Source organism: Mirounga angustirostris, unplaced genomic scaffold (genome assembly GCF_029215605.1).
Source record: "Mirounga angustirostris isolate CCGP_5_RB_7025 unplaced genomic scaffold, mMirAng1.0.hap1 SCAF_16, whole genome shotgun sequence".
Taxonomy (NCBI): domain Eukaryota; kingdom Metazoa; phylum Chordata; class Mammalia; order Carnivora; family Phocidae; genus Mirounga; species Mirounga angustirostris.
Window position 1 is genome coordinate 29,116,706 of NW_026991724.1, and position 25,264 is coordinate 29,141,969.

Here is a 25,264-nt window from a genome sequence, read left to right on the forward strand (position 1 = left end):
GCTAGCTTTCCCCAATGAATATAGCACCTTAGGACAAACACACTCTGCATTACTCTCAGCAGGACTTCATTGTAGATGAAGTAGTAGATTTAGAGATCTCAAGCTTGGATTTAAATCCCAGTTCCACCACTTTCTAGCTCTAGGTCCTTGAGCAAATTAATTCTATCTCTCCGAACCTCAGTTACCTTTTCTGAAACCGAGTATAAAAACAGTACCCATCTCATGGTGTTGCTGTGAAGTTTAAATTAATGATTGTAATTAAGTGCCTGGTGCAGTTCGTGATGAAGGGTACGCAATCAGCAAATGGGGGCTTCTCTTTCTCATAGGAATGACATCCATCATAGCAACTGCTTTTCTTGCAACCTGAAAGCAAAGAGATCAGTCCCTGAGGTCAATGTTCCAGACACTCTTCCTTTATCTGGGTGCTGCCCACAATTCTCCAGTTTCTGGAACTGTCTCATTCACACATCTTGAACCAAAATGTGTCTGGCAAACTAAAAATAAGAGAATCAAATAGAAGAAGTATCAGCAAAGGACCCTAAATAACCTTTGCTGTGTTGGAGTGTAGCCGATGTCTGTTCTGTATCCTCAGAACAGAAATCATCTGGGATTGAAAGTGTGCACAAAAGAGCCTTCAATGATTCATTTATACACATGCATACACACACACAAACACACACACATTTATCAAGCATCCCCTGGCATTGTGGTAGGTGCTGCAATTACAGCAGCGCAAAGAGCTCTTGGCCCACTGGGTGAGATACAGAAGTAAACAGACAAAAAAAGTAGTGAGATTAAGGGCTATAACTCATTTATCTAGTCATTCAACAAATGCTGAGCATGGAAATGCACCAGGCACTCTTCTAGGTGCCAAGGATTCATCAGTGAACAAAACAGGGGGAAAAAGTCCCTACCAATGTGAGGTTCACATTCCAGATAATGTACAGATAATCTATCGAATAAAGAAGTGAAATATAGGGCGCCTGGGTGGCTCAGTTGGTTGGGCGACTGCCTTCGGCTCAGGTCATGATCCCGGAGTCCCTGGATCGAGTCCCACATCGGGCTCCCTGCTCGGCAGGGAGTCTGCTTCTCCCTCTGACCCTCCCCCCTCTCATGTACTCCTTCTCTCTCATTCTCTCTCTCTCAAATAAAAATAAATAAAATCTTTAAAAAAAAAAAAAAAAAAGAAGTGAAATATAGTTCATGTTAGATGGTGATCAGATCTATAGAGCTATGTAAAGCTAGTGATGCAGTAGAGACCACTAGCATGGGATTTCAGGGGGGCAGGGCACCCTCACTGAGAGGGAGACATTTAAGCAGAGTCCGGAAGTAGGTGGCAGAGGACGCCATATTGTTGTCCAAGTTGAGCGTATTCCAAGCAGAGATGACCAAGGCAAAGGGCACCACAGCAGAAGCCTGCTCGGTGGGCTCGAAGGACAACAAGGAGGCAGTGTTGACTGGGGCAGAGTGAGCACCCTGATCTTGGTTATTCAGTCTCGCGTATCATGTTGCACTTGGTGTTGGCCCTCGGGCTTGGGCTTCTGTTCTCCAACAACAGTGTGAGAGCTTCTGGCAAGGGGATGTGGGTGTGGAAAGGCAGGAGATGGAGGAGTGTGATAAAAGTGAATATGAAATCAGCAAAAGACAAGTATCTCATGTTTGCTACCATGATGACACGTACTATCACTCCTTCCTTATCCAGAGATAAGGAGACTGCAGCCCTGGAGGTCAGCGGTGGGGAGGGATTGAAGCTCTTGCAATACAAACAGTGGCTCATGGGACATGGCAGCGTGAAACAGGAGAGAGGCTGAGGCGGATGAGCATGAAAGGGATACAAGGCAGGGGCCATGTCCCAACAGCAGCCCCCAGAGGTTCTTCCTACCTTCTCCACCACCCCTTACTGATGACACACATCCTCGGGGAGAGAGGTGGGCTGGCGAGTAGCTATTTCTGTTCTACTTTAGGTCAGAAAGCTTCTAGGGGAAGGTGGTCTGGTCCTTCCCATTATTTCACTGATTCAGAGATCCTCACGCCCTGGGCAGGGGCTCTCAAGTGGGGGCCTTTGTGAGAAGCCGCATTGCTCCTGACAGTTCCATTTCAGAAGTTCTAGCACCCTGAGCTCCTCCACTTGGCACATGCCGTTTTTAATACAATTTCTCACTGTCCATAGACGGTCAAGATTTTTAAAAAATATTAATTTAGTCATTTTTTTTGAATAGGCAAAATGTATTCAGAACCAAAACAGAAACCTGAAAGTCACATAGAGAGAACCTTCCCTCACACCATCCCCTTCCCCCCAACCCCCGCCACACAATCCCTTTGCCTGACCCAACCTTGACCCTTAATTTCTTGTGTATCTATGGTCTGAAAGAGACCAGGTAGCTCTATCTGCCCCTCTTCCCACCCTTAGTACAAATGATACCATCTTGCTTTTTCACTTAATAAATTATAGAAAGAGTCTTCTTCTTCTTTTTTATGGCTGCATGGTATTCCATTGTGTGTGTGAACCACAATTTATTCTACCAGTCTCTATTGATGGATGCTTGGGTTTTTGCCGACGTTCTGCTATTACAAACAGTGTGGTAATGAATAGCCCTGCATATGTAGCATTGTATACATGTTTGAACATATCTGCGGGGTGGATACCTGGTAGTGGGATTTCTCCGTTAAAGGGTGTGTTCACTTGTAATTTTGGTAGATGCTGTCCAATTGCCCTATATAAAAGTTGTTCTGAATTACTTTTAACCAACAAATGTGCAAGGGAGCCTTATTTTCGGCACACCCTCACCAACACCATTTTTAAACATTTTCATCCCTGCCAATCTAATAAGAGAAAATGGAATTTAATCTGATTTATTTTATTATTTGATTTATTTTATTGTGAGGAGGGTGGTCTTCTTGGGGAAGATTGGGCCCCTCTAGCTCCACATTCTACCCTTTTCCCCCCTGCTCTGGATTTGGGAGGCTGACCTCTATGAATGATTGCATCACTTGGGCTCCCTCACTTCTGGCTTCTAGTTGAGCTTGGTCTGTCGGAGGGAGGAAGAGGCAAGGTGAAGGAGGAAAGGAGGAGAGATGTCGTTCCTGGCTTTGGTCTCACTGAGTCCTGGTCAGCACTGGGGTCAAGGGGAGTAACACTCTGCCCTAGGGCACACCATCTCAGTGGAGACCCTCTTCCATCATCACATTTCTCACCAGGTTCCAGAGCATCATTCTCTGTCCTTGCCTTTTTAGGCCTAGGAGAGTTAACCCCTTCCTGCTGGTGCCTCTGCATCCCTTGTGGTCCCCTAAGCCCTGCACACAAACCCTTTGAATGTGCCATCTCTTTCCAGCCAGGACTCTGGTGGATGCAAAAATTATTTTTTTAAAAGATTTATTTATTCATTTTAGAGAGAGAGAGAATGTTGTGAGAGAGTCGGGGAGAGGTAGAGGGATTGAATCTTCAAGTAGACTCCTGGCTGAGTGCAGAAACCAATGTGGGGCTTGATCTCCCGACCCATGAGATCATGACCTGAGCCAAAACCGAGAGTCGGACGCTCAACCCACTGAGCCACCCACGCGCCCCCCAAATTATTTTTTTTTTAATTTAACATGCCAACCTTTTGAAGAGTTTGGTGTTGGAAATCAACTGATAATTACACATCTAAGAAGAAGAAAAAAAAAAAAAACCCAAAAGGAAAAGCTCCTAAAGAACTTTCAAGTTATTTTTCTGGAACCAAAGGCCAATAGCCATTTCCATAAGCCACCTGCTGTCCTGGCAGAGGTACTGGTATGAATTTTCTCCTCAGGGGAGTCCAAAATATTCATGTTTATACACTGCATCTTCTTTTCCTATAAAACCAGCATCTCTGGCCACCACCACATACCACCACCATTCATTAGGAGCATCTATCTTACCCTGTAGCCCACCCCACTTTGAAGCTATGTGATGCCATGTCAACCACTACCATCCTCACCGAAAACCTCCAATGACTGTTGACTTCTCTCAAAATAAAGGTTAAACTCTAACTGACAAGGTTACTTGTGAGTCCATTCCATAGTTGCTCATGTACTGGGCTCCGAGGATATGAAGATAAATAAGATGCTTTTTTCCTTTGAGGTGTGTCTAGTCTGAGGGTATGGGGGAGATAATAATCTGAGAGCTGATGTTAGCGATTAGTGAATGAAAGGCCTATTGGATCTATGCAAGATAATGATAATTAGTGACCCTGAAGTAGAGAATCCCACAAACGGAACCAAAAAAAGTCAAAGACACAATAGCATAGGATTTCCTTGAAATGAAAGAACTGAATCTAGTTCACAAGGGTACACTTGAAAATACTGAGTTCCAGGAAATACTGATGGAGAACAGGGTGACACGGTGATATTCTCTGGTCAAGTTCTTGGACTCCAAGAGGAAAGAAGTATTTCTTCAGGCACTCAGGAAGCACATCAGGGCACTGGTAGTTGAGAAGTCATCCCAATGAGGAGTATTCACAGCCCCAAAAGACTGGAGAGTGTCAACAGAGTTTCAAGGAAAAGAATGTGACCCAAGTAAATTATACTCAGTCAAGTTGTCACGCAAGTGTAAAAGCAATAGGGAAAACTTTTCAAACATAACACCTATCATGAAATTTAACACAGCTAGTCCTCTGAAAAAAACCTTTTAAATAAAACAGTTCAGTGATGAAATGTAGCCAATGAAGAAGCAAAAGGTAACAAATTAGTATCACATTCAGTGCCAAAAGGCACTGTAGCAATGTCTACAAAACTCTGAGAGAGAGGATGAATTTTATACCCAACCAAGTGGTATTTTGATGATAAGGGCAACAGTCGACCTCAAGGATATGTGAACTCAGGGCAAGCAACCCAACGAAAGTGTCTTTTTCTTTTTCTTTTTTTAACTTATTTTTTTAAAGGTTTTATTTATTTATTTGACAGAGAGATAGAGAGAGAGCACAAGTAGGCAGAGAAGCAGGCAGAGGGAGAAGGAGAAGCAGTATCCCCACTGAGCAGGGAGCCCAACGTGGGGCTCGATCCCAGGACCCGGGGATCATGACCCAAGCCGAAGGCAGCCCTTAACTGACTGAGCCACCCAGGTGCCCCTGTATTTTTTTTTTTAAGTTTATTTATTTATTTATGTAATATCTACACCCAATGTGGGGCTCGAACTCACAACCCCAAAATGAAGAGTCGCACGCTCTTCCAAATGAGCCAGCCAGGGGCCCCTCAATGAATCTGTCTTGATAAATCAACAGTATGCTTGGTCAAATCTAGCTAAGTACTTCCTTATATTTTTATAGCTTATATAACTCCCTTAAATCCCCCCCTAGCCTCAATTCTCATTCAAGTTTTTAGATCTTATAGTGCCCTTGTTCCAGGAACACCCTCCTTGCCCAGAACAAAGGTTGTGAAACCTTTCTCTCCCAACACGGGTGTTCCCCTTCCTCTGAGCCTTCCATGGGTACCAACAGTCCTAATGAGCTGCTCTTGCACGGTAGGACCAGCGTCTCGGCACTGCCATGAGGTGTTACAAGAAAACAAAACTAAACTGGAGAACCTAGGGCACCTGGGTGGCTCAGTCGGTTAAGCGACTGCCTTCGGCTCAGGTCATGATCCTGGAGTCCTGGGATCGAGTCCCACATCGGGCTCCCTGCTCAGCAGGGAGTCTGCTTCTCCCTCTCCCACTCCCCATTTGTGTTCCCTCTCTCGCTGTGTCTTTCTCTGTCAAATAAATAAATAAATAAATCTTTAAAAAAATAAAAAATAAAAAAAATAAACTGGAGAACCTAGTTTCCATCTTCAGACTCAGGCGAGGATGGACAGTGAAACCAGCCACGCCTCACGTCACCTCTGCCAGGAGATACCTCGAGTTTGCAACATCTCTGCCTCCTTGCCCAACATTGCTGCTGCAGCGGGACCCACGTGGGTCCCAGATTTCCTCTGTGACATGAGGTTTCCTGCTTTCTCCAACTTTTTGGTTCTTCCTGTGCAAAGGGCAAGTGCCAGAGTGGCCAGTGTGCAGGCTTGGGGACTTCTGTGCCACATCCTCTGATGGGGGACTCCTAGCCCAACTTGGGTGTGTCTTAAGAATTAACCTGCTTTCATCTTCCCTTCCTCCCCCATGGGATAAACCACCTCCGAGTTGCAGCGTTGGCAAACTTTCTTCCAACTCACGAAGTTCTGCCTGTCCTTGGCCGGCTTGGGAGAGAGGAACCAATGGGAGGCTTTGGTGGGTATCACTCATTTGTTTATTTGAGACTTAAGCTCAAAAAGCCAGATCCAATCTTCAGAAGCTTATCTTTATGGTTTCCATTTTATTGAATCTCATTTTGCTAATTCCTCGTGATTCCACACTCGCTATTAGCCATAATGGGTTCTTTATTGGTTTACCCCTAATAATATGTTAATTGATAGCTCTTATTGCTTTAAAACCCAAGCTTTCCCGCGTTGAGAAGCCCAAACAATCGAGCCATTACTAATAAGGCTCGGATATGGGAAGATTTGTACGATTCCAAACTTGGCAGGGCAGAAAGGGGGGGTGTGTGTTCTTGAATGCAGGGATGTTCCAACGCGAAGCTCTTTTGACAGTATATGGAGGCGCTGCAGGGACAGTGTAGAGAGACAGGGTACAGTGGCCAGCGGTGTGAAGGGCAGGTGAATGGACAACCTCACTGCAAAGCGCAGTGTCGCCTGGCGAAGCCCCTTCCTGACAGGTGATGGCTGTGGGGACTCACAGCCTCAGCTTGCTGCCCGCACCCAGACGACGCACCACACCAGGCCAACATCATGTTTGGCTATTTGTAAACCAAGCAGGAGCCGAGGAAACATCCCGCTCACAAGGAAAACATTGATTTGAAGAGGCTTGGAGTGGGGCTCGAGCCTCAACAAGCTCGGAAGGGCCTTCTTCACTGACACAATAAATTAGTTCAAAGCCGATGACGGCACAGCAGATTACCCGCCGCCCCACAAAGGAGGGAACGCTCTGGTCCCTTCACGAAAACAGAGATAAAAATTGTGTTCTTCTCCTCTAATGAGGCAAGCTCAGATATAAGTCAATAGAACAATTCATTAACAAATCTAATGAAATCCCCCGGGTTGCCAGCGAGATGGCAAATGAAAGTCTCCTTGGGCCGCTGGTCCATATGTTGAGGGTCAGATTGTGGAGTGGTTTCCTCTGGCCTATTCACTGCCCACATATGGCAGTTAAAGGTCACTGTTATCAGCCACTTTCTCTGTACACAAAACAAAATTTCCATATGGCCCATGGAAATGGCCCGGCCCGGCTCCTGGGCAGCTTCCCACGGCTCTCTTTGTGCGGCGCTGGTCAGAAGTGCAAAGGAGGGTGTGAGCGCTCAGTTACTCTCCCTGCTTTGTGCGTCAGTCCAATTTAGGGAAAATCTGCATCACTTTTTCCCCTGTCTTTCAGGCACAAATGCTCATGTCAGTCTATTAGAACGTGATGGAAGTACTGATTGCAGCCTCCGCATTTAAATCCTTTTGAAACCAGGGTGACCTGCGGAAGAAGGACCTTCTCAAGGCTCTTTCAAATCCACGTAAATAAAGGCCTTTCCTGGCTTAAAGTGGCCCCTCAGATTGAGCCCCACTGAGCCCCTAAAAAAAAAAAAGCCCAACATGATTGTCATGGATATTACATGACAGTAACAAGAACAGGCCAGCAAAGACAAGGCTCTGGGCCGCACAAAACTGGACGGGGTTTTCTGCGCGATTTGGGCCTCGGATTGTTGACAGCCCAGTAAATAGGCTGTTTAACCCTTTGAAAATGAATAAAGAGGGTGTAGACAAATGCTTTCTGATGGAGTTTGTGCATGTAATGGGCAAGTGCATATACACACTTGGGGACTTTGAGGACCCGGGGGGTGTGCGGATGGTGGGAGGGGGCTGGCGGAGGAAGCAGGAGGTGTCCCTCTTATGCAGCAGACAGAAATCTCGATAGAATTTCTTATGAAATTGATGGCATGTGGCCAGGGTCAGGGAGACCAGATCCGGACGTGCAGGTGACCAGGACATTTGGGGTGACGGCAGGAACGCCGGCTAGTAGTCTCCTGTGGCCCCCATGGCTTGTCAGCATCTGGTGCTTGGGAACATTTGGGGAGCAGTCCCAGGGCCCCCATTCCCCCACACCTGCCCGGTTTTCACCTACTGTCTTGCCAAGATGGGGCTGATCATATCCACAGCCGACTGTAGCAGACAATCCACTAAGCACTTCGTTGTCACGACCACCCCGCGAGGTAGAAACAGCCCCATTTTGCAGATGGGGAAGCTGAGGACTGGAGTGGTTGAGCCGCTTGCAAGAGATCACAGCTGGTGAGTGGTGAACCAGGAGTCAGAGCATGCCTCCTCCCACAGCTAACCCGTCCCCACGCCTGGTCTTCCCACTGTCTCGAAATAGGGAAAATTCCTGTTCAGTGGTCCCATCGTGTTCATGCCAACAAGACAGCCTCCCTCCCCCATCCCCATCCACAACGCCCCCCTCAATTTGATTTTAGGTAAAAAAAAAAAAAAAAATACTCCTATTGACCTAAAGAGCCAGAATAAACAGGGGGGATGAAAACTGCCTCCCAGAAATTTAAAATTATGCATATTGCCTCCATTTTCATAAGTTATTTAAGGTTCCCACCGAAATGACTCCCCCGTGAGCCACAATTCTGAAGGCTTGGCAGCCGTGGAGTTTCCATAAATCCAAATACTACTGTTTCTAACCTCTGACTGTACTTTAACTGGGAAGGGCCTTTTTAATTCATTTAACTCGTTTTAATTGTCTTTGGAGGGGATGAGAGCTTCCTTTGGCCAGTGCTCCTGGCAGGGGGAGCTGATTACAGAGCTCACGCTGCCATTCACCAAGACCCCTCATGAAAATGCATGCCGTGCCTTGGCACCCCTCGGTAATTGTAATACTTCTTCCTTACTGTTTATGTCAGAGCGTCATTACCGGGAGAGCTGACACATCTGACATGTGCGGCATCGACACACGTTAGGTGGTCCTGAGATAATTTTTAGACGAAGTTCAGTCAGTGTAGCAGGAGTCCGGCCCTGTTGTAAGCAGAGGAAATGAAAGGAAAAACATCTCCTCATGTTGGTTCCTGGCGTATTATCATCAGCTCTACTTGTGTGGGTCCCTCTCTCCCCAGGAACCCCGAGAACTTTCCAGTCTTGAGGTCTGGGGCCAGGTCGCAACCAACGTGCCTTCCCTCCTGTGCCTGGAGGGTGGTGTTTCTGTTGTTAGCTTGCATGGCCCCAGCTCTACGTTGCATATTTTAGTTATGGGATCTCCTTTCATGCTCATATCAAGCAAGGGGCAGATTCTAGTACTGTTTCATCGCAAAAAGGGTCTGAAGCCCAGAGAGGTTAAGCAACGTGACCAGAATGAAACAGCTCATTGGCTTAAATAAGAACTATGATCTGCTTTCCACCATAGGTTCTCACTCAGTGTAGCGCCTGACGCAGTCAAGACTCCGGAGGCTCAAGTTGTCGACACTTTGGGGGAGGAGGGCGGGGAAGTCTAAGGTGCAAGTGGACAGATACTCCGGCGCAGGTGTTGGTCCATCCAGAACCTTGTCTCTCTCTGGTCCTCCTCCATTCATCTCTGCTGTCCCTACAGTTACTTCTGACAACTCTCGGCCTTCTTTTCAAGCAAGATCAATCCACGTTAGGAAATGTCTCATAATGGCTTGTGTTTTACTATGGAGTAATAAATGAGCATTTTCCATCACCTGATTTAGCAGTGCTTCCCCTGACTGGAAGCGGAAGCAAATCAATGGAGAAGGAGCGTTTTTTCAAATAACTCACCCTTCAGATACGTGATCTCTAAGTTATTACAAATTATAAGGTTAAGGCCTCTTAGATGAATCCTAGCTGCTTAAAAATTTAAAACACCAGGGTAAAGCCGCGAAGTACTAATGAGCTTCCAGCCACTAAATATCAGAATCTGGGCAGGGGGCGGCGGCGGGGGGGGTGGGGGTGGTGGTGGTCTTGTTTTATGTGAGAGCATCTGAGTGCATCACAGCCAGTGTGTGAAAGGTTTAAGGAAGAACTCTATTTGGGGGGAGGCAGTGGGTGGGGGTGGGGGATGGCAGGCAGCTTAGAACATTCCGGATGAGACAGGCTGGTTCTCTGATTGAGAAACGTGAGATTTGTCCAAACGCTTCATTATGTCAACGCAGCATTAGGTTTCCATAGCACATCCTTCCCCCGTCTGAAGAGGAGAAACAAAAGCATTTTATGAACTGTGATGCCTTCACACCAGGGTTGGAGGGTGTGTGTGTGTGTGTGTGTGCACGCACGCATGCACACACACAAATCTTTTGTGAGGAATCGGGATTAAAATCTCTAAGAAAATATAGCAGGCAGAAGCGACACGCAGTATTTATTTTCCCAATGTTAATGTAAACAGTGGTGGGAGAAGACGAACGTATTTGGAGAACAAACTGTCCCAACCCAATTCCATGCTCCCAGAGACGCCTGCCTCACAAAGAAGGGCAAGGGCTGGGGGGCTTCACTGCATACTTGGTGGCGTGTGTCACATATAACCCCCCCCCCAGATCCCCCTCCAGCTTATCACCAAGCACGCCATCCGAGGGAGCCCACGGCTCACGGAGACCAATAAAGACCTGATAAAGTTCACACGCCCGTTCAAAGGTTGTGTAGGCATCTGAGATGACAGAGTTCCCAGGTTCTGTTTCCTGCCTTTCGTGGGCTGCAATCGCCAGCTCATAGGTCCGATCTAGTCCTCTCGGCCCCGCCACCACACTGCGGATCCAAGAGCAGCCCACGGTGACACCCACCGTGACCCAGCCCCGGGCTTTGCCCCTCTTATCACCAGTGTCCCATCTAGGGCTGACACTAAATACCCAAACGACAATCTCATCCGAATTAAGGATGCTACACTGGGCCACTCGGAGGGAACCTCCTGTTTGCTCAACACCAACCTCCCACTCTCCGTCCAGCTTGGGTCTGAGCTGCACATCTAAAATTAAATTATGCTTAGGATAATATTGTCTTGAGCTCACAGTTGCTGACATGGATATTGACAAAGACTTAGCCAGTATTTTAATAAGAAAACAAAACGCAGGAAAAGGCACCAGAGTTTCCAGGCGGATCATTAAGAAGCCGCCTCGGAGGCCAGAGGCCGGCATCACAGTCCGTCATACAACTTAAACTTCTTTTGACATCTAGTTATGTCGAAATGTGACTGATCACCTAGGGGTTGGAGCTCCTGAGAGGGAAAAGTTCACTGACAGACAGCCGCACGAGAAGGAGTTCTTAAATGAGAATCAAGAGAAAGTAGCATCCGGGCGTCCTGACACTCGGCAGCTGCTACCTGGATCCGTCTAACTAAGGCAGGCCTGTTCTGGTGAGTTCTATTAGCATCTGCACGCTTCTGTCTCATTATCACACATCTGCCCACCTTTATTCCAGTGATGCCGCTTCTCATCTGACAGCTCAGGCGTTGTCAGAGCCTGGATATTATGGGAGCAGGGTACAGCGGGCTCAACGTGTTCACTTTTATTTCCTAAAGACTGGTGTGCAGTGTGACGGTACCATGCGGCGGAGGTAAAGGAGATAATTAATATATTGGACAGTTCCTAAACAAAGCTGAGGCATGGGTTTCTGGTGAAGCCACCACTGCTGGAGTGGGGCTGTTTGGGGCGGGGGGAGGCGCCAGGAGATCAAAGCCCTTGTAGACCTCAGCTCTTCCCGGGGAGGGGGTGGGGGACTAGCAGAGAGCCACATGCCAAAGATGGGCTGAACTTGACACTTTGAATTTAAAAAACAAAACCAAAAAGCCACACTTCCATGTTGATCAACTCAACAACCGTCAACATCCTGGCTTTGGGATTTTCTGCGGGAACACAGCATCTCAGCTGCGTCTGATGCTTCCAAATGGACCGCAAGTGCACGGAGGAGAGAGCCGGAGCCCTGGCTCGCCCTGTTTGCCACCATCATTAGAACGACAGGCAAGGGCGGCCGCGTTTATGTAAAACAATAGCCTCACACTGCTACCTTGAAACCCGAAATTGCTCTGTTGCACCTGCCACCCCATAACCCGTGGGGGTGATGCCGAACCTACCCAGCATGTCAGATAGGAGGGCTTTGGGGTTCTTCGCTCACTTCCAGTTGCCAAAGGAACTGGCTCCCCACCACCTCCACCCCCACCTTGCCTGCTGGGGTCTTCCTTGGGGTAAAAGAAGGCCCCTCGGTGTTCGGGTCATCTTGGGTTCTGACGGGCCTTTGAGCACTCCTGAGTCGGGTTCTAGAGGAAGCCTAAGGTTCCTGGCATGAGCAGGATACAGGATAAAACATGGTCCCTCTGAAGGGAGGGAAACCCAGCCCCCTGCTTCCCAACCCCTGCTAACATCGTGGAAACAATAGAAATTGGCAGAGAGGACGAGAGGTGCCCACTGAGACTCAAACCCCAAGGGACCCCAAAGGGAGCCTAAAATGGCATCCCCGACAAGCCCCAGCCAGCCTGAGGAGCCGGTATGTGCAGTTCCATGAGCCACATAGGAAAGCCATTTAGGAAACTCCTGGCTTCCCTCCCGGCGCTCACGGCTTTCATCCCTCTGATATTTCTTTGTTCTCCTGCTCGCTGAGGGTTTGTACGGGTTAATGGAAAAATTACTGCTATTTTGCAACAATGCAATCAAAGTCAGTTCAGCAAACCCTGATAAAGTGAGAATAGCTTATTCAGATTGAGCTGGCAGGCCTGAACTCACAATTGCAAAGTTTGAATACAAAATAAGATATTCCCTTTTTTTAGAAAAAAAAAAAAAAAGACAGAATCCGTTGTCATTCATGCTAAAAAGGCATTACAGACTGTCGACACTGTACAGAAAAATAGGAGATGTTGACCTTTTTATTATAGACTTTTCTCTACTGTTGCCCTTCTTTCAACTGCACATCGCCCCCCCCCCCCGGCTCCCCCCGCCCCCCGCCCCCCTCTGCACTCACACACACTCTTTTCAGCTGTGTGTTATCTCAAATAATTACCCTCGCTTCTGGCTGTCCCTGGTGACTTCTGCTGCTAAAAAAGCTACTCATTGTCGGAGACTGAAGAGGGATTTCAAACCTGCTTCTTGTGGCCGGGCAACGGCTCTTAATTAACCACTCAGGTATTGAAGAAGCTCCCAGCCCAGCTCGCTTCCATATGGCTGGAACATGTCCGCAGTGATAATCACGGAAGGAAATATTGTATCAAAAAAGAGCTCACACCACCGAAAGCTTGTGCAAATTATTTTTAATGATTCTTCTCTGGTGATTCGGCTTATTTGTTACTTCAAGCAGAGAGAGAGAGAGTGGAAGGCATTTGTCCTTGACCCAGATCCTCATGGCACACAGCCTCCCCCCGCCCCGTGCCCCCTATCCCCCTAAATCCGATCCCGGGTGCTGGACAGAGAGAGGGTACCCCCAAGTAGCGGAGCCCCGCCAGGTACCCTAGAAGGCTTTTCCCACTCTGATTTTCTGGGAGCTTTTGTTTCTATTGGGTGCTTCACTCTTCTCGAACACGAGCACATGCACACACACCAAATTCACAGGATTTCGACCCGGCGAGTGATTTTCAATAACTCAAGGACTGAGCTGTTTGGCAGTACTTCATATATTCCTGCCTCCAGTATTTCTTGCTTGAAATAATCATGCAAAGTGTGGGGGGTGCTGGTGCTGGCCGTGAGTGGAGGTGGCCAAGTTTATAAACCTAATTAACAATGAAGTTGCATTTACATTTTAAAAACCACCTATCCACCAGCATACTGTGTCACTAGACATTATGTACGATTTTACTTTGCGACAGAAACCATTACATTTAAAAATTCATTACAGCAAGGTTAGTTAGACACATGATGGATGCAGGCTTTAATCCTGCCATATATTATTACAGTTAAAATGTAAATGATGAAAAATATTTTGTGCTTATCAGCATTTATGTGGAAATGTGTTTTACAGTGATATATGGTGTTATATTTCTATTATTGTGATGGAAAGAAAGCAATACAAAAAGATGAAGTGTTTATTAAAACATGGTTACTTGTGATAACATATTCCTGTTGTACATGGCTTTAAACATATTCACTGAGGGCATTTGTCCAAAACAACTGTGAAATGTATTTGCTGTGCGAATCGGGCTAAGTTTTTTTCTTCTGATTACAGCTCTTTTTAATAGACCAATATTAATTCAAACTCATGCAGAATGCTGTGAAGTTGGCAGCTCTGTTTCCTTTCTGACGTGGTTAAAAAATGCGTGTGTGTGTGCGTGCGCGCACGCGTGGGTTTTAAGACACAGTTGACGGCTATAAAAAGGCTTGCGTGTTTATTTTGTACAATCATCCAGAGGAAAACGGGTCACCTGATTGAATGATGTTTCCAAAGTGATGTCATCGAGGGCACAATAAAACCCTATTACAGTTGTAATTAACACGATGGAAAAGTAGACTCGAGCGTCACTTTCCCATCAGGTGAGCATTAAAAAAAAAAAAAATGACGAGGCCGTGCTGGGTCCATTCGTGGTTCTGCTGGGGCACAGGAATATTTTAGTTGTGTCGTGGAGGAGCAGCAAGAGCACCGCAAACCTCAGATACTGTACCGGACGGGAAAGTTACCTCTTAGCTCTCCTTTAGCCAAGTTCACTCACAATGTGGTTCCTGCCCACCCCCCCGCCCCGTTTTCACCAGCCCAAGAACAATAGTACATCCAACTACAAAATGAAATAGAACACAAAAAGAAAATAAACCCTCATCAGCAACCACCAAAAAAAAAAAAAAAAAAAAGGAAAAGAAAATTTATTACTAAATCCTATTTAAAGAAAAAGAACAAAAGACAAAAGGCCTTCTTCCCACAGACATTCTCTGCTGTATCTCTTGTCATTTCACGCAACTGTCTTTGGGACCCTAACCTTCGGAGTGGGAAGGCTAAGACAGTGTTTCCCGGGTACTGAGGAGTGATGTCCGTTCAAGGTCCACGCTACCTGATTCACTGTATCAGCTGGAACTCTTTCTCCCACCTCCCGTGGGTGACAGATCTTGTAATAGATTTGAAATTGAACAGGCTTGAAAATCAGTCCCACCTTCCCCTTCTTTCATTCAGTGTCCCAAGCTTTGCAGGGGGCGGAGGGGGGGGCGGGCGAGGGTGACAGAGACTCCATGCAAATTTCCATCAGGTCTCCGCGCCCCCCCGCCCCGCCACTCTTTTTCTTCTCCTAACAGCTGCTTGCAGGAGGATGTTGTTGTGTACATTAGCCCTGTAAGGTTTCGCACCCTTCGGGTCTACCTTTGGCACAGGAAGCAAGGAACGGGCGAGCCAAGGATAATACAGGCTCGCTATTTCCTATCTCAGCTCTTTCCCTGGCTGCCTGGAGTTGTTATCTTTAGGAAGTCCAAGGTGGAAGGGGGGGCGCTTATCTGGCTCCCATCCGAGCTGGAGACATGAAACTCCTCTCGGCACACCTTGGGAACATTGTCACACAAGGGTCACATCCGCTCAGATTCGACGCCGGTGACTGAACGGGGCCTGTGACCTACGCGGATCTTCACCTCTCTTTGTTTCTTGCATACAACCGACTCAGCTGATTTCCTTCAAAGGGCAGGTTATTGGACTGGCGAGCATGTCTTCCCATTCCATCAGGAATGGAGAGAGCCTCCCACACCCTCTACAAAACACTGCCTCTCTCTCGCTTGCTCTCTCTCTCGTGCATTTCTCTCTTTTTTTCTTTTAAATTTTTAGTTTATTTTAAAGAACCCCCACCCCCGTCCCTGCCATACTCACCAACACACATGCTTTCTGAAGGAAGCACGGGCTCTCAAAACAACTCGCCCTTCGGTCTATTTTTCCAGCTTCAAGAATTTTCCCAAGCCAGGATCCCAGAAGCTGTGGAGTGACCCAAGGTTGCCCTATTAAATGTACTTATTTCTTAGAGCTGAAGAATATTTGCTGAAAGCTGGATTATCACTTGGTAGACCACCAGCAGCTGTTGAAAACCAGGGCATAAAAGCTTGTTTATGTCTTTAATGGCCCACTTAATGATGGAGCAAGTATGTTATTCATAATAAAATGCCAAGGAATAATCTTAATACCCCAATGCATGGCGCTAGTGAATTAAGAAACATCTGCTATGTCATAAAAGAACATTTTATTTGGGGTCTGCATTAAAAACATGATTCCATGGAGTTCTACTGATTTATATTGTACACAACAAATTATGATGTCTTGCAGTAATTACACTTTACAATTAAACCTACAAGGGCCACTCTTGGAAAAAAAAAATCCTAACCAGTCTTCATCATTCTAGATCATTTAAGCACAGACTGTGGCCGTGCTTCAATATATTTCACCAAAGCCATGCTTAAAATCTCTCTCGGTGTTTGCACCTTCCTCAGAAGATAACCAAGCTGAACGATGATCCAGAAATCACCTTTGCAGAATGCAATGCCTGTTTTGATTCTAGGGGAAAAGTGTACAAAATAGGGCCTTTCCGCCTGTCTCCTGTCTGATTCTGACCCGGAAGTTTATTTTAATGTTACTTGAAGGAGGAAGATCCAGAACGTGGACTAGGCTGCGAATGGAAAGGACGGACCCCACCCCCACAGGCTTAGTACGAGTGCGATGGGTTGGGGGAGGGAGGTACACTCCCAGAGGGAGAGATGCCAAGAGTCTGGGACAGGGTGGCCCTAGAGATGTCCCCGAAAGGGGAAAGGTGCTGAAGGCACAGGGTGTGACCAGCCCAGTCCCAGCCCTTACCCTCTCTACTCCAGATGGCGTCTGTCTTCAACACACCCACTATCACACCAGGAAACTGTGTGTCACCACCTCTGTGCCCAACACCCCTCATGATTCCAGGGACATGTCTATTGCTTCCTGGAGCTGGGTCCTTGGAAAGGCAAATGTAGCAAGAGGAGAAAGAGGAGTTATTTTAAAAGCTGGTTGTAGGGCAAGCTGGTCGTCCAAGGGCAGCAGCTCTTGACCTGGGCTGCTTTGGTGAATGACCTGGGCCTGTAGAAAGAATACCTGTACCAGACTCTACCCCCAGGAATTCTGATCTCATTGGTCTGCAGTGTCCATCCACCTGCCCAACACACACACACACACACACACACACACAGGTATTTTTTATAAGCTCCCCTGATGATTCTGATATGCAGTCAGGGTTGAAAACTACTGCTCTTAGGAGATTAGATTTTTTTTAAAGATGGGTGGCTCTTTTGTCAGGCAGATCCCTCCAAGATCTTTTTTGGTTTTAAACAGTGAGGCTGCCTGCCGTGGGTGGGAATGGTAAATGTCAGATGGTGCTATCACTCTGGAAAGCAAGACGGTGGTTCCTCCAAAAATTAAGCAGAACTACCATATGATCCAGGAATTCTACTTCTAGGTACAGGCCTATCTTGGAGATGCTGCAGCTTCTGTTCCGGACCACTGCAATAAAGCGAATATTGCAATAAAGCCAGTCAAATGAAAGTTTGGGTTTCCCAGTGCATCTAAAAATTGTGTCTAGGGGCGCCTGGGTAGCTCAGTCGGTTAAGCGGCTGCCTTTGGCTCAGGTCATGATCCCAGGGTCCTGAGATCGAGCCACACTCCCTCTCCCTCTGTCCCTCCCCACTGCTCATGCTCTCTCTCTCTCCCTCTCTCTCTCAAATAAATAAATAAAATTTTTTAAAAAATCTACTGTAGTCCATTAAGTGTGCAATAGCACTCTTCCTTAAAAACTTATATATTCTAATTTAAAAGTACTTTGTTGCTAAAAAATGTTAACCATCTTTGGAGATTTCAGAGAGTCCTAATCTTTTGGCTGGAGATGGGTCTTGCCTGGATGCAGATGGCTGCCAACTGATCAGGGTGGTGTTTCCTGAAGGCTGGAGTGGCTGTGGCAATTTCTTAATGTAAAACAATGATGATGTTTACAGCATTAATTGGCTCCTCCTTTCACGAATGATGTCTCTGTAGCACATGATTCTGTTCGGTAGCATTTTACCCACAGTAGAGCTTCTTTCAGAATCAGAGTTCATCCTCTCAAACCCTACCGCTGCTTTATCAACTAAGTTTATGTAATGTTCTGAATCCTCTGTTGTCATTCCAACAGTCTTCACAGCATCTTCACCAGGAGCAGATTCCATCTCAAGAAACTACTGTCCAGGGGCCCCTGGGTGGTTCAGTCCATTAAGCGTCCGACCCTTGATTTCAGCTCAGGTCATGATCTCAGGGTCATGGGATCAAGCCCTGCATCAGGCTCCCCACTCAGCACAGAGTCTGCTGGAGATTCTCTCCCTCTACTCCTCCCCCTGCCTCTCTCTAAAATAAACATCTTTTTTTATAAAGAAACTACTTTCTTTGCTCATCCATAAGCAACTTCTCATCCACTGAGGCTGTATCACGAGAGGGCAGCCATTCGGCCCCATTTCCAGGCTCCACTTCTCATTCTGGTTCTCTTGCTTCTTCTACTCCATCTGCAGTGACTTCCTCCACTGAGGTCGTGAACCTTCAATTTGTAAAAAAAAAAAGGGGGGGGCAATCTCTGCAAAGCACAAGAAAGCAAAGCATGCCTGTGTATCCCTGAAAGAATGGATCCTTCTCAGGATCCTGAGAAGGTTCTTGCACACCCATGTTCATTGCATTATTCACAGTAGCCAACGGTGCAAGCAACCCAAGTGTCCTTCCCTGGATGAACGGATAAACAAATGTGGTATGTCCATTCAATGGAATATGATTCAGCCTTAAAAAGGAGGGAAGTTCTGACACCTGCTACAAGATGGATGAACCTTGAGGACATTGTGCTGACTGAAAAAAACAGGAACAAAAAGACAATGACTGCATGCCTGCACTTATCTGAGGTACCTAGGATAGCTAAATTCATAGCTACAGGAAGTAGCATGGTGGCTGCCAGGGGCTGGGGGAGGGAAGAATGGGGGGCTAGTGTTTCACATGGACAGTTTGAGTTTGGGATGATGAAAATGCTCTGGAGATGGATGGTGGTAACAGTTGCACAACTACGTAAGTGTACTTAATACCCTTGAACTGTATACTTAGCTACTGGTTAAGATGGTAAATTTTATACTTATGTTACCGTAATTTTTAAAAAATTTTAAAAATCTTTAAATTGAGGCTGCATGGGCTGCACTGCAGACTAAATTACCGGAAGTAACACAAACTTTGACCTTTGCAAAAGGCTAGGTAGTAAATAATTTGGGCTTTGTGGGCCCAGAGGTCTCCGTCTCAAATACTCAGCTCCATTGCAGAAGTGCAAAAGCAGCTAATGAGGATACATAGGTGAATGAGCATCGTTGGATTCCAAGAAGACTTTATTTATGGACACTGCCATGTGAATTCCACATCATTTTCACAAGTCACAGAAAATTATTCTTCAGGGAGCCTGGGTGGCTCAGATGGTTAAGAGTCTGCCTTCGGCTCAGGTCATGATCCCAGGTCCTGGGATCGAGCCTCACATCGGGCTCCTGGCTCAGTGAGGAGCCTGCTTCTCCCTCTCCCTCTGCCTCTCTCCCTGCTCATGCTTTCTCTCTCTCTCTCTCTCTCTCTCTGTATCTCTGTGTCTCAAATGAACAAATAAAATCTTTAAAAAAAAGGAAAAGAAAATTATTCTTCTGTGATTTTTTCCAGTCATCTAAAAATGGAAAAAAAAAAAAAAGACGTTCTGAGCTTGACAAATCACACAAAGAACAGGCTGTGGGCTAGAGTTGCCTGCAGGCCGTGGTTTGCCGACCTCTGGTCTGGTCGCTACTCCTGAACCCAGCATGCTAGAACTTCCCTTCCATACCAGGCAAGCCCATTTCCAGGGCTGCTCAGACTTGGTCTCTGAGGGTTAACCGTGCCTCTGTGTGCCCAGCCCTGGGCTGTGTGTGTGGAGTGTGGGCAGAGACGGGATGTGAGGTCCACACACCTGAGCGAGAGGCCCCTCCTGACGTGTGAGAGGACTGGGGCAGGGAGAGAAGGGAGGTGAGCTGCAGGCCTAACTCTGAGGAGCTAAGAATCCTGAATTCAAAGCTAAGCCTTCTGAGATGGTTGCGAAGTTCTCTTTGTCCAGGAAGATGGATAGAACACATCACAATGTTCTGTTTTGTAGACTATTTAAATCCTTTAAACTCTTAGACTTCTGGCAGGTGGGCCTCCCTTGGTGTCTCCAGGCTTACACATGTTAAGAGTGGGTTATTCAGAGACTTGCAGTAGGGGCTGCGTCATGGCACTTTGGAGAATGATGGGAACGGTGCTGAGCAGAGAGGGGGGCGTGGTGGCAGGTGGCCGAGTGACAGCCAGCACAGGTCTTCAGAGTGAGAAAAACAGGGCTTTGTCCTCCTGACAAGGGGCCAGACTTCCCACAGCGAGGGCCCCTCAGTCTTTTTATTTGCTCTTAAAGAAAAGGGAACCATTTTGGAAGGATTTGGATGGGCTCGGGTCCACGGAGAGGGTTCTCTGGTTCTCAGCCTGCCCCGGTCTGAGGCTCCTCTGCCTGCAGCAGGTCCAGGCTTCACGTCTGGTATTGACAGAATCCGAGGCTTCACTGCCTGCCCCCAGCCCTGCCCCTGATTGCTCTCTGAGCCGGTTCCATCCTTTTCTGCCTGGCTCATCTTTTAATTCTTTAAGTGCAGTGAAAACCTCGGTCCAACTGGCAGCCTTTGCCCAGATGGAAGCTGGCAAACAAGGGGAAAGATGCTTCAGTAAAATTGCTCCAGAGTCAGGTCCTAGCTGTGCGGAAGGAAGGGCCGTGTGGACCAGACCCATCCTTTCCTGATTTCAGAGCAATAAAGGCCCCTCTCCAAAGCTGGCTCCGGGTCTCACTTTCTTCCTCCTACCTGGCAGAAAATGCACAGGAGGGAAGTTTTCATGACAAAAAGATGGTAATGATTACAAAAGCATTTTGAGAATATATATGCATTTGATGAGTCCTTGCACTCACTATCTGGGCATTAATCTGCCTGGAAATAGTACCTAGAGGAATGGAATCTAAGGCAGGAGTATGGAAACATTCTAGTGGCCCCCACAGGCATCCTGCCACAAAAGCAGCATAAAGAATAGAGGCCATGAGGGGCACCTGGGTGGCTCAGTTGGTTAAGCGTCTGCCTTCGGCTCAGGTCATGATCCCAGGGTCCTGGGATCGAGTCCCGCATCGGGCTCCCTGCTCATTAAGGAGTCTGCTTCTCCCTCTCACCCTACCCTTCCCCACCCCATGCTCTCTCTCTCAAATAAGTAAATAAAATCTTTAAAAAAAAAAAAAAAGAGTAGAGGCCAAGATGGGATTGGGGCCAAGGTGGCCACTGGAACAGTGGCCTTCATACATGTTCATGGAGGAGCATTCACTTTTCAACTAAATATATTGCAGGCATTCGATGGGTTTAATAAAGAAAAAAACAAAAAACAAGCAAACAAAGCAAACTTCCACGGAATCCATGCATGTCCTATAGAATCCGGGGCACACCCCTAGCCTCTACTGGAGGCTACTCTGACCTGGCACCCACCCTGCCATTTCCAGCCTCCTCTCCCACTTGTCACCACGCTCTCTCCCCTGACTAGACTCATCCCCTCCCAGTTCCCCAAGCCAGCCTGGTGTTTTCCAGCCTTCATCCGTTTGCTCACACTGTTCCAACCACTTAGAATTCCTTTTGTTTTCAGCTTCACTTTTCAGAACCTTTGGGGCCCGGTTCAAACACTTGCTTCACCATCAAGCTAGGATTTCATCCCCTTCCTTTGTCTGAACCTCAGATTCAGCACTTTATCATCTGGCCTGGGTCTCGTAGTTAAGCCAGACAGTAACTCTACCTGCATGACCTTGGGAACTGGACGACCTCTTGGAATCCTAGTTTCATCCTCTAGAATGGGGATGTTAATAGATGTGCCAACATCACACGTTTGGTTGCCCGAGGACTCAGTGTGAAGATGCGTATGACATGTAGAGATAGCATCATGCCCATGGGGGCCACCATTATTAGCAGTGTTATATGGATACCCAGCAGGTTCCCACTAGACTGCAGGCAACTTAAGGCAAGGACTAAGCCTAATGCACTGCGTAGGTGGGTCACCCTGACAGACTCTTAGTGAGCAACTGTTCTATTGAATTCTACCTTCTGTTCTTTAACGGGGCTTACCAGATTGTAAAGGATGAGCCCTTCCTCTTACATGACTCTTCTTGGTCCTCAAGAAAGGACTCTCTTCTCTGCTGCTTTTCCCTCTCCACTGCCCTCACTCATGTCCTCCAGGTCAGTGTTTCCCAAATCCAGTTATTTTCATGCCCCCACTGCGATAGTTGACATACTCACATGCATCAGTTGGATTTATATTTGTTTGCATTTAAAAGTCCCCAAATAGCAATGGTTTTTAAGAAGACAAACTGAATGTCTCCCTCATTTTCCAGAAGTGTGGAAGTAGTCAATCCAGGGCATGGTGTGGTAGTAGGCACCCAGGCCCCTTCTGTCTTGTGGCTCTGCCATGTATGGCCACCATTCTAAAATCATCATGGCTCCTGGAGCTCCAGCAGGAAGTAGGAGGACACGAAAAACAGAGCCACTCCCTTTAAGGGCACACCTCAAAATTGTATATACTACTGCTGTTTGTCATTAGTTCTTCACACGGCCATATTTACCTACAAGGGAACCTGGATAACCTAATCTTTATTCTAGGTGGACAAACGCCCAGTGAAAAATTGGGGCTCTCTTGCAGAGGAAAATGGGAGAATGGCAATAGGGAACAATGAGAAGCTTCTATCCCATTGTGAAATACCTATATTATATATATATATATATATATATTTTTTTTTTTTTACTTTAAGCATATTATATGTTTTCAAAGTAATAAGGCGTATAATTTAAATAGTCAAATAATGCTAAAAATTTTATAACAGAAAGAACATTTTTGGCTACTCACCCCAATCCACCTCTCCAGAAGCAACAACTTTAATTCTTTTAGTGGTTTCTTCAGGCATTAACCTCTACACTTCTGACAGATAAAATGATGATACAGCTATCTCTTGATTCATTAATTTTAGGCTTTTTATATTGACTTTCTACTTCAGTAAATAAGAAGTTGGCTTTTTTTCCTCTCAAACACACACACCTGCCCTGCTTCCTTTCCCTCAGATTTCCCAGCAGAACCATATATAATTTTCTAATTAAGGCAGGATCCAACATTTTCATTTTTATGACAGTGCAAATATCATTTGCTCTTGAGCTTAGTGGAATGCCATAATTATGTTTCCTTTTTGGAAAGTGCATCTTTTGTTGGAATCAATTATCTCATTTTTTTTCCATTTTCTTAGTTGCTTCTTTAAATATCCATTTAAAATTCTTCCCATCTCCTCCAGTAACTTCTTAATAGAATTATCCCTGTGTTCAAAATATCAGATCATCTACTGATTTAATTCATTTTTCCTAAAGGCTCTCCTCCTGAAACCCTCTGTCCTTCAATCTGGACCAGTTGCCCTTGAGGACTGGTGTATGGCTGTAACTATTACCTCATCCTGGAATTCTTTTTGCTTCTTTCACATGTTATACTTATTTCCCGGATCTCAAACTCTCTTTTTTGAAGTACATTCTCTAGTCACTGCCTGGGAAGGAGCCCAGGGGAGGTAGATATACTGTCCATGAGATGTCTTGATTCTATCCCAACACTTGATATTTTGGCTGGATATAGAATTCTAGATTGAAAGCTCATTGTTATTTGGTATGTTAAAGACTCTATCTCCTTTCTACCAGTGTTAACACTTTGATTCCCTTCTTCCCAGTCCTTTGTGTGTGATATGACTTCTTTTTTCCTCTCAGAAAGTTCTCAGGGTCTCTTTATTTGGTCTTCTGAAATATGTACCATTGAACCTTAGGTGGAACTTTTAAAATTCACTGTGTTTACCTCTGGGTGGTCCTCTCAACCCACATGACAAAACTCATGTCCTTCTGTCCTGGAATATTTCCTTGATATATATTTTTAAAAGATTTTATTTATTTATTTGCGAGAGAGAGAGAGCAGAAGCATGAGTGGGAGAGGGGACACAGAGTGGGTGAGAGAAGCATACTCCCCGCTGAGCAGGGAGCCCAACGCAGGGCTCAATCCCAGGACCCCAGGATCGTGACCTGAGCTGAAGGCAGATGCTTAACCAACTGAGCCACACAGGCACCCCTATTTCCTTGATACATTTCACTCCTCCATTTTGTGTTCTCTGTTCTTTCTAGAAGGCAGGATAGTCAGACATCAGACCTCATGAGGAGATCTTGTAATTTTTTTCATCTTATCTTCCCATTTTTTATCTTTTTATTTTATTACTGAGAGATGTTGTCAACTGTACCTTCCAAGCCTCCAATTGCATTTATTATTTCTTCAACCCTACTTGGGATTTATAGAGTCCTTTCTTGTTTTTCTCTGATTGAAACTTAAAAAGCAATAGCACTGTGTTCTTGCTTCCTGGATGCAGTATATTTTTCATCTCTCTGTGAATGTTAATTATAATATTGTGGCATTTTCTTCTATTCCTTGCATTATCTCTGATACCTCAGAATTTCTTTATTTCCGATTTCCTATTCGGTCTCTGGCTTTCTTGGTGGGGGTTTTCTTTTTAATACCTGTGAATCCTGTGCAGCCAGCTTACATTTAGGAATGCAGCACTAATTAAGCAACAGACTGGGGGTTCTGAGTACCTGAGAGAGCATAGCGAATGGCCAGCTTTTTAGTGCAGTCCTATGTATTTTCTCTAGTTCCAGGTTCTCCACAGAGGAATTGTTGATGCTCCACTTTCAACTTATGGGTTATCAGCCCAATGGTGCATTCTGGGAACCAGGCAAAGAAAGGGCACAAGGAGGACCAGACTGTAGTTACACAGGCTTTCACTTAGCCCATGTATTTTTACTGTGCAGCTCATCCTCATTCTGACTTGGTCATCTCTTCTCTATCAGCTTTCCATTTTAACATATTATGGTTGAGCATCACAGATGGCCTCTAGTGTCAGTAGAGATGGAGACAATATTTTGGTTTCTCACTCTTCTGGGTATTTGGGAGTGATTCCCAATAACAGAAGGGGGGAAATATACCAGGTCATCTTAATTCTGAAAAGTACTATGCTATTGTATAATTCATATTTGTCTGTATATTTGAGCCATTCTTTTCACTTAACTATGTTCAGTCAAAAGGAAATTTTATATCACTTTTGCAAAGTAGAAAGAAACTACAAAAATAAAGAACAAATAAAATAACATTATTAGTGCTAGTCAGCTACTATGGCTTGCTGAAGGTTCTGGGCTTGGGGTCTGTTCTTTCTTTGTTAAAGAGCTAGGCTAATGGGTATTAGAAAGAT